The following is a 9,566-nucleotide window of genomic DNA, read 5'->3' on the forward strand; positions in this document are numbered from 1 at the left end:
AATTATATTAGTAAATATAAACTGCTGAATACCCTACTACTCATCAGCAGTATATAGCAGTCTTGTGACTTCTATCAGTGTCCAGCAGAGCACTGGTTAAAGCTTGTAGGAGGAGTTTTCCCTCTCCCCTGATTGTCCTATGAGACTGCAGGATCCCTGACCCTGTGTCTGGTTGGCCCTGTGCTGATCACATGCATTCTCTGAAGAAAAAATAAAACCTCTAGCAATACACAACAAACTGAGCAAGTGCAGCTTGCCCCCAAGGCTCTGTTCATCAGCAGATGGATTGGGGACAGGGGAGGATAAGAGAAGACAGGATCAAACCGCCTTTTTACACAATGCGGAGGATTAACCCCTTAGGTTCCACAGTGAGTATAACAAGCATGCTTTACTGCATATACAGACTGATTTTACTGTTGCGGGTTTAGTAACACTTTCAGTAGAGCACGGACAGGGTAGAACTACAATCAGCTTTTAATTCTGTCACCATAACAGATTTTCTTTCTGGCAAAGTCATTGCCACCTTAACAGAAAGTGAGGGGTAATCTTTCTAACGGAGCCCTGAATAGCAGTAAATTAAGATGGAGGTTCTAATCCTTGCTCACTCAAAGCCTGTTCTGATGGGGAGATTCACCCTCTCTATTTGTTCTGTTTATGGTCATCACTAGGGCTTTTTTTTCAGTGGGAACGTGGGGGAAGACAGTTCAGGCACCTCCAGCAGTGAATGTATATGATGGCAAGGGGTTCTATAGGATCTATTGATGCTGGCTTTACTGCTTTTCTTATTATCATGAACAAATTGCTTACAAATTACTTAGCACCATAAAATATTACTTGGTTCTGTATTCTGTATTCTCTAAAAGGGTTGTACTGGGAAGTTGGTAGGGGTGGAAACCAAGGGACAGTGCTCCGAAGTCGGAATGGGTGGAGACAAGGGATGACTTGGAAACCGAGAGTTCTTGTACCCATTCTCTGAGAAAAAAAAGCCCTGGTTATCACCCAAGTGAAAGAAAATCCTAAATTTTGAGTTGTCACCCATACAGGAATAGAGGGGAAATCTTCCAGTGGGCTAAGCAGTTCTGGTGACAACCAAAGATTCCCTTACTTAGAAGGGATTTCTTCTCATTTCTTGTTTTGACTATGGGACAAGAAGTAAAAGGGAAATCTCCCCAAAGGGAATAGATGGCAAATAAAAAAAAATAAAAAAAAAGACAGACAAGTTATAACCCTCCCTTACTGTATCCAAAATGAAAAAAAAAAGTTGTCTTTGGTTCTACTTTAAACTTTCAATACAATTGCAAACTGCAGCATACACCTATTAAGTGAAGTGAACTTCTGCACCTACTAAATAATGCAAAATAACAGATGGTCGTCAATGCTGCTGCTAACATCAATTGTGTTCCCACAATACAGACAAATAAAATATAAAGTGAAGTAGCGCTGCTAGTGAATAAACATCAATCTATCATAATAAACAACCAAAGTGAACACACTGTGCTTGTAATAATGAAGTAAATAAATATAAATATCATACAAAAACTAAAAAAAAATATAATTGATGCTGAAGTGCTTCAAATAAATATGTGTAAAGGTTCATATGTTTCCAAATGTCACATGATCCCACACCGTAAATGCAAATCTGCGATGAATATGAATTTTATGCATTAATAGGTGCCATTTCGTGACACTTCGTAAAATAAGATTCTGACTGATGAAGTCACGTGACGGTGACGCAACGCGTCGGGCGTGGGCGGAGACAGTTTAAGGAAGCAAAAGGCTTGATTTCCTATCTGTAAAGCAATCTTATTTTAACTTAATGTAAGTGCATTTTTAATAAATATTGAGTCTTTTATCAACTTACTAGTTGATAGGCGTACTTTCTTTTGGGTGAGGCCACTGGTATCCGGAGGAACGGAGGATCTTTAAGACTACCTTAAATAACCATTGCATGGGAGGAGGAGTGGACAACCCCTAGTGGCTAAAGGAGAAAGTGAGAGAGCTGAATCTGTGGAGATGTCTCATTAAAAACACGCAGTTTTTACATGCGTTGGAGGTGACAGTTTTGAGAGCGAAATTCACATTCATCACGGATTTGCATTTATGGTGTGGCATTGTGTGACATTTGGGAACATATGAATCTCATTATTAGGAGCACAGTGTATTCACTTTGGTTGTTTATTATGATAGATTGCTGTTTATTCACTAGCAGCGCTACATCACTTTATATTTTATTAGCAGCGTACAACTGTTCTGATTAAATGAGGGACCTGTCACTCTCTGGATCATTTCCCAACAACCAAGAACCCCCATATGGCAAGTTTAAAACCTCCCTAATCTACCAACAATTTAGGAAAGACTCAAGACTCAATAGTGGCAAGACTAATTTAGACTAAACCGTTTCTAGGGCAGAGTAATTGCTACTGAATGATCTAGTACAATTTAATTTTACTTTTGTTCCTCTAAACGAGAAGGGAATGTGTCAAAGTCTGCCGTGTAACAGCGAGACTGAAATCTGGTACATGCATATTAAGCACTAGCTGGCTGAGCTGGTCTTTGTCCTGAATTTCTATGCAGGTCAACGTCTCACATTTCTCCAGCATCCATTTGGCAGGACATTTATCATTCTCTTTACTGAACAATTGTACTCCGATACCAACAAGCACGAGGAAACAAAGGCTGACTAAATCTGGGCTGCCATCTCTCGTACAGATTGTTGCTAGGAAACCTTTCAACTCTTAAGCAGCTTGTTGATGCTCATCATTTATTAAACTGCAAGCAGTGAAAGTGGATGGACAAATAAGTGCATGCAAATTAGAAAATACATGTATGCAATTCACACATCAAATACTGCTTTAGGGGACGGTACCAAACCATGAACATATTTATATAGAATACAGGAGATTATGTACAATGATAGAGACTATTTCAAGCCTGCAAAAAACTCATACATCTGCAAATACGGTACATGAATATTAACATAAAATAAAATGTCTGGATTTATCTTCCATCATAGCAAAATTTGACTGAAAATATCATCTCTTAAATTGACGTATTTAAAGCTGAGCTTTAAACACAAAAACTTTCATATAAACATATTCCTCAATATTCACTCACTGGCACCCAATGCCACTACAAACCCAGATATCACCTTGTAAAAGTAGAGGTGGCACCATAACGGTGTTGCACGTAACCCAAAATGTGGGAGGGGCCCTCCTACTAAAGACTACCTGAGAAAACTACAGGAGGGGGTGGAGACCAGACCAATCACCCTGTACAAGAAAACAGAGCAGCAGTGACCGGTCTTCATTATAGGAAGCCAAAGTTTCATACTGAATTACTGCACAGATCTGGCAGTAATACACAGAGGGAGCAAGAATCCAGCACTGTGTATAAGAGTCAGCTTACAGCAAGGAATTAATTTCATAATATGCAGCACCCATTCATATACATAAATATTAGGGTTATCTTACTTCCCAAGATACTTGTTGCCGTTCACATGTCAGGGTCCATCTCTTCAGAGCCTGAAATGTTTACAGCAAAGAGCCTAGAAGCAGCAGCACAGGGGTGGCTATGTGGGAGAGCCAAGAGTTGGCTTGCTGTGCATGGGAGCTGGATTTGGTGTGCTGAGTAAGGGAACTTGCTGTGGAGTGGACTGTAGAGCCGGCCATAGATGGATTGAAATTTGGCTGATTCAACAGGGACCAGATGAATTTAGATCCATTTAAGGCTGTTGTCGTTCATAAGAAGTCAATCCAACAACTGATCTCTCATGACAGGCCTGTTGGAAAAGTTTAATTCTATCAGTGCTACAGTGCTAATCAACGTATTCCAACACAGGGCAGTCAGACTGCAATGACACAGCAGGGAGGAATCGTGAATGTGTGGATGGGGGAATCGGTTCAGTTTTTTCATTCAGCTGAATGAAAAAAAAAACAAAAAAAAAAAAAACGGAACTATGTATTCCCAGCTTTACTTATGCGTGGGGGAGATATCTGTGCACTAGAGGCAGGATTTGTTTTACTAGGAATGGTCACCTCTGGAGACGCAAGCGGTGCACATTTTGTAAATGTATGAAGGCTCATCCTGCAGATATTGCTACAGAAACCTTTATTTGCGTAAGTCCACCTTTGACAAATTACTTTCTTTTGACCTTGCTGATAAATTTCTTCACACAAAGTATTCAACACAATTTAACGCAGAACTTCACTCCTAGGAACTACTTTAAAGTGTTACGATGCCCACAATAGTAAAATCAGTCTGTATATGCAGTAAAGCATGCTCCTTATACTCACTGTGGAACCTAAGGGGTTAATCCTCCACATTGTGTAAAAAGGCTGTTTGAGCCTGTCTTGTCCAATCCTCCTCTTCTACTGTCCCCAATTCATCTGCTGATAGTACAGAGCTCTAAGAGTCACTCTGCGCATGCTCAGTTTTGTGTGTATTGCTAGAGTGTTTTTTTTTTTTTGGGATGGTGCATGTGATCAGCACAGGGCCAACCAGCATTGTCCAATGGTTATGCAGCCTCATAGGACAGTCAGAGGAGATTGAAAACTCCTTCTCCAAGCTTTAACCAGTGCTCAGCTGGACACTGATATAGTCACAAGAGTGCTATATACTGCTGATGAGAAAAAATATTTAGCAGTTTATATTCACTACAATAATTGCATTTCCACGTAGTGTGTACTGGGGGAGACCAGATATAGTTAATGCAGGGTCATGCATATAGTAACACTTTAACTCACAACATATCAAAACTGTATTAATTTATATATATTAGGTAGGTGATGTTACACTTAATGTAATCGTAAAGCCTGAAGGTTCTCATTATGCAGTTCCCCCTGCAGCACCCCTTGAACTTACCTGAGCCCAATCCCGTGATGTGCACGAGAGCGGCTGCTGTCCTGGCTCTCCACCTCCTTATTGGCTTAGAGGCAGCAGCGGGAGATATTGGCTTCACAGCCAGTGAAGAGGGAGCGGGGGTGGGGCCGAGCTTATGGATACATAGAACTAGACACGGGAGCAAGCATGCACGAGTGCCCCCATAGCAAGCAGTTTGCTATGGGGGCACTCAGAGGTGGGAGCCCAGAGCGCCGATGGGGTACCCGAGAGTAGCAAGATTGGGGCTGCTCTGTGCAAAACCCTTGCACAGAGCAGGTAAGTATGACATGTTTGTTAATAAAATAAATAAATAAGATTTTGCTATCACTTTAAACTTTGCCAACCTAACCTTTTTTAAATGTATACATTATTATTTGAATGGGCAATCTGCCTGAAACTAAAGGAAAACAAACAAAAATTTTCCTGTATTTCTCCTTTAAAATGAGCCAGAATAAAGCAATGAGTTAACTGTAAACCTGCATGTACAGCACTTTATTTAGAGAAAACTTCTGACTGCCCTATAGTAGACCTTTCAGGCTGATGGGATCCTGATCATGTTGCAGTCTGCAGACAACATTCTGTACAAACTCTGGGTAATGTGACAAGTATGTGACAGGAGGTTTGACCAATCAGTAAAGTAAAAAATAAACAAAAAAAATCAACAGACCTGTTTATTAGACTGTGCGTTTTATTTATGATATAAAGATCAGCGCTCTTTCACTTCTTAACGATTCACTGTTGACCTGCAAGAGGAAGAAAAACAACGCCGTCAAGCCAGGGATTTAATTAGCCTAGGGCAAACTTGGCAGATAAATCACAACAGCATACAGATAAACAGCAGTATTTTACTGTTTAGTAACATATTTGCTAATCATCAGACAGAAATGGCATTGCCCTGCTACATGTCTTGGGAGCATGCCACAAGATAATCTTTGCTGGTAGCTGGAGAGTTCAGAGAGGAATGGATGCATTAAATACCTAAAGGGCCTTCAAAATAGCTGCTACTCTTAACCACTTGTTGTTCTTCATCCTTCTATGAAACATTTGTGTTTAAGAGAATGAAGCTCAATAAGTTCATGGATTATTGTATGACAGCATCAACACACCGCAAATTCATCAAGAATAAATCCAGAATTTCTAAGACTGTAAAATGGTCTGCTTAGCTCTTACTATTTGTAAGGAATAGAATGACCCATGGAACAATGTCACACAAGTGATCCCGTCACAGGAGAGAAATTGCTTACTTAGCTGGACTGGCAAAAGGTCACTGCCTTGTCCCAGATTGTAGTGAGATTTGGGCTTCTCAGGTCAGAGAGGGACTGATTGCATTTAGGTGAGTGGAAGCTTCTACCACAATGACTGTGGTAGCAGCTTCCACTCACCTAAATGCAACCAGTCACCAGCAGAAGCACCTGTGTGACATGGGACCTAAAGTGCTTTGAGCCAGTCATTTTAAGTGAGTCAAAGGCACAAGATGAAGGTTAAAAATGCAAGAACGGTTCAACTGCTCAATTATCAATAATAATAATAAAAAATTAAAATATTAAATTAAAAAACGATAATATATATATATATATATATATATATATATATATATATATATATATATATATATGCACAAGGCAAAGAGTATGCAAACACACTGCTGTGTGTCTGCTGTACCATGTACTTGTATAGAAAAAATATCCTGTGCTCTTTGTAGTGCTTCCTTTGTGTGAAATACCCAGTATCCCGATTTCATACTGACCACACCTTTCCCAGCTTGGTTAGTTTTCTTCTTCAAATTCTACTTGGGCGCACAGCTTACCTGTACTCCACTGATTAGACATCTGCTGACATGTCCCCCTGCACAGCTCTTTACTGGGAAGGTCAGTGTACTACTGTTTCTCTGCCTCCTGCTGACATGCCCCCCTGTGCAGCTCTTTAGTGGGAAGATCAGTGTCCTGCTGTTTCTCTTCCTCCTAACACGCCCCCCTGCACAGCTCTTTACTGGGAAGGTCAGTGTACTACTGTTTCTCTGCCTCCTGCTGACATGCCCCCCTGTTCAGCTCTTTAGTGGGAAGATCAGTGTGCTGCTGTTTCTCTTCCTCCTGCTAACACGCCCCCTGCACAGCTCTGTACTGGCAAGATCAGTATCCTGTTGTTTCTCTATATCCTGCTGACATGCCCCCCTGTGCAGCCCTTTAGTAGAAGATTAGTGTACTGCTGTTTCTCTTCCTCCTGCTGGCACACTCCCTGCACAGCTCTGTACTGGGAAAATCAGTATCCTGCTGTTTCTCTGTATCCTGCTGACACTCCCACTGCACAGCCCTTTACTAGCAAGATGAGTGTACTGCTGTTTCTCTGCCTTCTGCTGACATATCCCCTGCAGTCTCCACCCCCAGCTCTCTAAACCCATTATGCAGCAAAGAACATGTCATCACTTTTTTAAAAAAAAAAAAAAAAAAAAAAGGGAAACAAGTATTTATAACTTTTTTAAATATACATTTACTCAACGTTTTGGGTTAAAGCGTGAGTACCTGTAATAAATAAAATAAATAAATAAGTCTAGTCTCTAATCTCAGCCTGGTTCACATATATGAGGCCGCGCGGGACGCGTTTTGTGCGGGCACAAGAGGCCATTCATTTGAATGGACTCCCGTGCCCCGTGACATGCAGGGAAGAAGTCCCTGCACTCCTTCTGAAAACGCAGCCCGCATGGGAACCTCGGTTCACAGTACGGTTGCGGTTTCCAGTGCAGACGGAGTGCCATTAGAACTAATGGCACCCACCTGCAGGTCCGCAGTCCTCTGTGTGGGTGGTGCGACTGCACGGATTTTCATGCGGATCTGCAGCGGCACTACCCACACAGATGTGAACCAAGCTTTAGACACCCCTATTCTGAAAATGACATCTTTGTGTGTATGGGATTTGTTGGAAAGTTTTCTATATGTGTCTGCACATGAAAGACAACAGCAGTTGCTGGAGAGTGCTGCAGGTTCCATACATAAACATATATTGTACATTGTGCTTTTGCAGCTTTAGTGAGGAAATACTACTACCTGTCTGAAACATGTTACTCCAGGTCATGATACCTTTATTGCTGGCAGACACTATTACAGAAAACTGGGCATTTCAGAACAAAACACATGCTGATATGCAAAACCACATTCACTGTAGTGTCTGCACGAAAGCTTAATAGGTGAAAGGTTCAGCGCAGAGCACAGAACATTCTCAATTATCCTCAGTTTTGCAAACAATTACCCACAGCTTAAGGAAAGACAACTACCCTACAATACACATCACTTAAACCAGACAGAAAGGTGACCAGATATTACAGAATAAACCAAATAAAGATCCTTCCCTGGACACCAAAGCTGGCCGTAGATGGACCGAATATTGACAAGGTCAGCACGGACAGGCTGAGATTCGATCCATCTATGGGCAGGCTGGTTGTACCAAAGTCGATCCACCAATTGACTTGGGTACAACCTGCCTATAAGAATTTCTACATGTGATTGCTGCCAGAGGCTATAGCAGCTAGCAGTAATCATTGTGTTCTGCCGACCGGGAAGCTTAGCAGGAGAGATTCCCCCATCAACACTGACTGATGTGGGAATCAAGCAATTTTCTTTCCTCCCACCTGTGGTTGCAGAAAGAAAATAGAATCATCTATGGCCTGCATAACAAAGGGTTGTATACTAAAAGACAACATGTAAATGAGAAAAAAAAAATTATATATATTTTAACGTTCAGTGTATTTGCAGCTATTTTTTTCATGGCATCTTCAGAAATGTAATGGTTCACACCATTTTCCACTGCGTTTTGCAGAAAACGCACAGCAGTCCATTTAACATGATTTCCTATGGGACAGGTTCACATCTCTGCGTTTTCACCAGGTGTGTTTTTTGGAAAGGGTCAGGGACTTTTTAAATGCAAAATGTTGTGTTTTTGGTTCTATAGACTTCAATGGAGACGCAGCAGATAAGCATGTAGTGGTTTTTTTATGTGTTTTAACCTGCCCAGCAACAAGTTTGAAAAAAAAAAAAAGAAACGCATCAAAAATGCATGTGCAAAAAACGCACAGCAAAAACAGATCAAATGCAAACTGCATAGGTGTGAACCTAGCTTCAAGCAGACAGGGCAGACAATTATTGATTGCCTTGCATTGATTGGACAGTGCTGATTGGCCCTGTGCTGATCACTTGCACTCTTTCAAGAGCATTACACACCAAACTGATCATGTGCAGAGTGATCCCAGAAGCTCTGTACTATCAGCAGTAGGATTGGGGATTGTGGAAAAATGGGAGGATCAGAGAAGATCGGATGAAACATCCCTTTTACACAATGCGGAGGATTAACCCCTTAGGCTCCACAATGAGTAGAACAAGCATGCTTTACTGCATATACAGACTGATTTTACTGTTGTGGGGTTAGTAACACTTTAACTATTAATCAAAACGCACTTCCCTGTGTGTGACATACCAATTGAATGGGTAGTCATCTATAGATCGCTTGGAAGAATCAGAAGAGATAGTTTAGAAAAGAAATGGATCCTGTATCAAAGTGTGTATAGCCACCATAAAGGGACAGGATTTCCCCTATTGGACAGATATCACTGAAACAGGTGTGGCCGATGGAAAATTCCCCTTACCTCTTGTTCTGGTGGCTTCAGAAATTTGCATTTCCCCTGAATTTCTGTATGGCCA

At 41.2% G+C, this 9,566-nt stretch overlaps 1 protein-coding gene across 3 annotated transcripts in view; it reads right to left on the reverse strand.

Annotated features, from left to right (window-relative positions):
- Positions 1-5,627, reverse strand: part of LOC149436061 (semaphorin-4D-like) — a 78,661-nt gene extending 73,034 nt beyond the window's left edge. For all 3 annotated transcript variants that reach the window (XM_089662172.1, XM_089662171.1, XM_089662170.1), the window contains exon 1: positions 5,546-5,627. The gene's annotated coding sequence lies outside the window, so the exon portion shown is untranslated. The remainder of the gene's footprint in view (positions 1-5,545) is intronic.
- Positions 5,628-9,566: the final 3,939 nt, after the last annotated feature.

This window comes from Staurois parvus, unplaced genomic scaffold (genome assembly GCF_062004578.1).
Source record: "Staurois parvus isolate SC_StPar_1 unplaced genomic scaffold, SC_StPar_1.0 ptg001432l, whole genome shotgun sequence".
Classification (NCBI taxonomy): Eukaryota; Metazoa; Chordata; class Amphibia; order Anura; family Ranidae; genus Staurois; species Staurois parvus.